Here is a 5,127-nt window from a genome sequence, read left to right on the forward strand (position 1 = left end):
GCACCACAGTTGTTCTGTCGTGCCACTCTTCTCCCTTGCAGGTGAGGTCTTTGTACCCATCTGTGGAGCCTCTCTAACAGGGCCCCAAACAGCCACACATGCACCACTCACCAGGGAGTGAGTGACCGTCACTCCCTGGCCACAGAATATCACAGCCACTTTGTCTGAAGGAGACGATCCCTTGGATTTCACAGTAGATGAACAGCAGCCTGGCTGGTCCAGCTTTAGCTTCCTCCCCCACTAACGCTACTGAACCAAGCTGCTAAGTTAAACACTTGGTATGTCTCTAAAGCAGTGACTCTCAACCAGGGGCCCATGAAGGTAGGAGGTGGCAAGGTGGAGGAGATAAACTAGGTGTGCAGGGATAAGCAGATAAGCACAGGCTCAGGCTCATCCCTGCCTGGCATCATGATCCCCCACCGCCACTGCCCAGCCCTTCTGCAAGGAGGTAGCTCTGTAATGAATAAATTAGTTTCTGAAATTGGGTGCCATTCAATTCACAGCAGTTATGGAGGGGCCTCAAGTGCAATGAGGAATGCCTTGAGTTCAAAATGGTTGAGAACCACTGCTCTAAGGCTTTCTCTAGACTGAGGATTTGGCCCAGATATAGCTGGCCCTATCTCGACCCAGCACACGTCCTTGGCATAGACAAGCAAGGCTGCCTGTGCCATGACTTGCACCCACACACTTCACATTGGCTTTGCTTGACTATGTGAGGGTTGAAGCCTATTTTACCACCAGACTCTTCTTATTGCCCCAAACACAATAGTTTGGTATTGTAGGGTCTTAGCTATGGCTCTTTTACGTCCAGTGCTACTTACCTGCCAGCCTGCGGATGCAGTGGGAGACCGGGAAAGGATACAGGGTAAGAAAAACACTCCTCTTCTTATCTCATGGAGAATGTGCATTTGCTCCTTGATTATTAGGCACAGCTAATCCTGCCTTGAGCTGGGGCATAAACTAGATGACCCCATTCCTGCCCTATTGTTCTACATTTCTAGGCTATTGATTCCTTCTTCGAAGTTTTCCTTAATCTAAACTAAAAGCCACCTAGGCTGAAAGGCAGAGCTGACTGAAGAGGTACAGGAAACTTGATTCACAAGATTACTATGTATAAATGTAGAGTTTGGTTCATTATGATCCATTAGTTGATTAAATTTGCCTCTTGTGAAGAAGGCCAGCCTGAGGTCTCAGCATCATCTACTTCTTAAACCTTGTCTGGGATATAAGACTTTTCTGGCCTGTTTGGTATGACACTAATTTTAACTAAAATGATTGTTCCTTCTAGGACATCTAGGACATTGGTATTTATCACTCTTCATTCACCTGCATTCAAAGTCCTACGCATCAAACCAGGCAAGAGAAATGCTACCACGAGACTTTCTGCAGTTGATCATTCACACCACGCCACTAGCAAATAGCAAAAGCAAAGGGTTCTTAACAGAGCCAATAAGCCAAAAATGATTTGGAAAAACTCTGGCAGATGTTTGCACCTAGCAAAGATGTTTCCAGGATTGGTCTGCCACAAGGCAGCAACTCCCTCATTAGCACACTGCATGGCACCCAGCCCAACCTGGGTATCTCTGACTGGCTCCACTCTAAAAGGGATGCTTCTTCATAACAGTCAAACTCATGTTCAATTTATGCCAACGTGCAGCCAGATTTCTCTGAGTGGCATATATTTACCTTCTGTACATGGAGGGGAAAAAAAGCTCAAACAGCAAAAAAAAGAAGGATGAGATGGAGCATGCATTAAGGGAGGGGGGAAAAAAGGAAGAAAGAAAAACATTAAAACCTGTTTTAACAGAGTCTGGCTTGTGCTTTGAGAGAAATTGCAGCTAGACCCCAAGACGAGCTGCTCATTTTGCTAGGCAATGAGCTATGACCAGAACTGCACAAAACGTCTTATTCTTTTCAGAGGCTGAAAGTAACGAGCTCTTTAAATAATTAGATCTTCAGTAGCACGATGTACTCATCTTAACATTAAAAATATCTATATATATTTCTGAAACCATAGATGATGCACACTTAGGATAACATCTGCACTTACAGCACATTTAGAAGATGCCGCCTCTGCGTGCCAGTTAGGAAATTCAGTTGTGAATCTCGGAGCGCCTCTAGAACAGAATCGCTGGTCACATTCTGCGCCGCTGCTGGGGGGAGCCTGTCCTAGCAAAGCGGTTGAAAGACTTCTGCTGCAGTGCAAGAAAGTTTGCTAGCACCTTTCAAAACTCCTCCACCTCCTGAAGAGTTTATGCGAGGCCTGTCTGGTAGGCTGGCTCTGCCTCAGCAATCTGCAGGGGGGCAAGTTTCGCTCACAATAACTGGAAATGCTGCACTCGGCATAACAAAGACGTAGACATTCCCAACCATCCAAGTGGTTCCCATGAGCATATCGATCACGTACATCACGTACAAAGCTTCTGTGAAGTCTCCTGCTGTAAATAGTAATGAAAATAAGCTCACTCTTTTCTTTCCCAACGTTCTGCGCTTGGACGTCCAGGGAGATGGAGATCTAAAAAATTCCACTGAAGGCCACTTCCCCAGCTCCTGCAAGGGGTGTGTGATAAACTGACCTGAAAGCTGGCAGGGTCTTCACCAAGCTCTCAGATTACTAACAAGGAGCATACCTATGCAGCACCAGACATGGGGATGCCACAGCCAATAGATCTTGGAGGCTCCAGGTTATAATGATGCAAAGCTGAGGAGCAATTTTTGGAGAGAGACCTGGTGAAAGAGGAGCAGTCACAGGAGAGGCACCACAGCGTGGCATGGAGAGCGGAGAGGAATAGAAGAGATGAGTGTCATTGCAAAGGAGAGGCAAGCAAGAAAGAGGAACAGGAGAGGCGGGCACTTTGTTGAACACCCAAAAAATACAACATGGGCCCTGCTTCTCCTTTGATCTCAGGGCGCTCTGTTTTCCAAGAGAATGGCTACAAACATCAGATGTACCAAATCAAGTTGTATCTGGACCCAACCACCTTGGGCCGCTTTTTTGCTCATTCCCAAGACCCGCGAATAGGAACAGCACAAATTAAAAAATAAATCTGAAATAAGCCTTTAAATAGTGACTATAAATTTTAATATGTAGAACCACAGTTGCTAATGCAGAAAGGAAGCACAGGAGAGAGAAGGGGCTTAAGGACTTGAGCAGCAACATCTGGGAGATAATGCAGTACAAAGAATATTGAAAAGGCATCTAGTTTTTTATTATTATATTTGTTAGGCTACAGCGTAACCTTGGGCACAACAAACATGCATAGCAACCATGATCAGCAGCATGACCACACAGTCAAACAAGACAGACGTGACTAGTTCACACACAAAGCGTGTTGGAAATCCCAGACTCGCTTCCATAGAGGGCCACCAGACAGCTAAAATTTCCAGCCCTATTTGCTAGAGCTGCTTGCTGTCCCAAATGAGGGAGGGTTTGCCCTTTTCCAAGAATTTTTCATAGCCTGTGTTCTCAAGGGTACTTATTTCTGAGCTTCTGGTATATCCTCACAGCCCATCCTTTCTGATAGAGTGCATGAGAACACTGTGGACACTTATACTACAACCCAACAGTATTGATCAAAACGACACTGTAGCTTGAACCACTGCCTGAAGCTGGACAATTTTATGGTGGACAGGTCTGTTAACAGCCATTAAATAACCTTGACATCCTTAAATCAATGTTGGTGGAGGGCAGGGAGTAGAGAGAGATCATTCTAGACATGCCCTGTTCATATTACTCTCCTTCCACAGCATCTACTACTGCTACTGTTGTAGGCAGCACTCTGGGCTACATGGGCCCAGTATGGACCTTCTTGATGTTCTTAGATTCATGGAGTCGGAAGGGACCTCAGTGGGTCATCTAGTCCGCCCCCGCCCCTGGCAGGCAAGAAAAGGGTCACCAAACCTGGGATCATGTGATCCCAGCCAGGTGCCTGTCTAGTCTCCTCTTGAAGACCCCCAAGGACAGGGTGGACACCATCTCCCTTGGAAGCCCATCCCAGATCCTGGCAACTCTGACCATGAAGAACTTTTTTCTTATGTCCAGTCTAAACCTACTCTCCAATAGCTTATGGCCATTGTTCCTTGTTGTTTCAGGGGGTGCCCTGGTAAACAGATCGTCACCTACTTCATGTTGCTGTCCCCTTATGACTTTGTACGCTGCCACAAGGTCCCCTCTCAGCCTTCTCTTCAACCTCTCCAAGAGGTTACAGTCCTTTAGCCTTTCCTCGTAGGGCCTTCCCTGCAGGCCTCCAATCAGATGAGTGGCTCTTCTTTGGACCTTCTTCAGCTTGTCCGTATCCCGCTTGAACTGCGGCATCCAGAACTGGACACACTACTCCAGCTGTGGCCTGACCAGTGCCGCATAGAGAGGGAGAACCACCTCCCTGGACCTGTTTGTGAAGCACCTACAGCGGCAGGACAAGGTGTGATTGGCTCTGCCGACTACTTCATTACATTGACAACTCATATTCATCCTGGAGTCAACAGTGACTTCAAGATCTCTTTCTGCCATCTTTCTGAAATGCAGGTACCTGGCTTAGACAGCTAATTGGGCTGTTGGCCTCAGATGGGCTGGGTTCTGCTCATTAGAGCATTTATTGAAATATGATACTAACTTTGATTGTTCGAGTGTTGGTTTGCCTGTAAGTTTCTGTACTAAGCACACCTCCATGTCCAGATAAGGTGTTGAAAAAGATCCAGGTTACACTAGAGGAATTAGACAAAGCTATTCCAGATGCTGAAAAGGCAGATCAATGCCTGATATAACATGGGACACTCTGAACCAGCAACTCAAAGAAAAAATAAGTTGAAAATGTAAGCATTAATCCCCTTTTTTATCTTAGTCCATGCCTATAATGCTGAAGGGCAACCAGCACAGGTTTTGTAGCAGGTAAATCCTGCCTGACTAACCTTGTTTCTTTCTATGACCAAGTCACTAAATGCTTAGGTGCAGGAGTCGAGATAGATGTCGTCCACTTGGACTTTCAGAAGGCCTTCGACACGGTATCCCATCCTATTCTCATAAACAAGTTGAACGGCTGTGCCATAGATGATTACACAATCATGTGGGTGGCAAATTGGGTTAAGGGTTGTACCCAGAGAGTGGTGGTGGATGGGACATTATCAGCC

At 46.2% G+C, this 5,127-nt stretch overlaps 1 protein-coding gene across 1 annotated transcript in view; it reads right to left on the reverse strand.

Annotated features, from left to right (window-relative positions):
* The window catches only part of FADS6 (fatty acid desaturase 6), a 15,172-nt gene extending 12,956 nt beyond the window's left edge, over positions 1–2,216 (reverse strand). Inside the window, exon 1 of the mRNA XM_019517902.1 lies at positions 2,051–2,216. The gene's annotated coding sequence lies outside the window, so the exon portion shown is untranslated. The remainder of the gene's footprint in view (positions 1–2,050) is intronic.
* Between the last annotated feature and the right edge of the window lie 2,911 nt (positions 2,217–5,127).

Source organism: Gavialis gangeticus, unplaced genomic scaffold (genome assembly GCF_001723915.1).
Source record: "Gavialis gangeticus isolate Ggan-Ray unplaced genomic scaffold, GavGan_comp1, whole genome shotgun sequence".
In the NCBI taxonomy this organism is placed as follows: domain Eukaryota; kingdom Metazoa; phylum Chordata; order Crocodylia; family Gavialidae; genus Gavialis; species Gavialis gangeticus.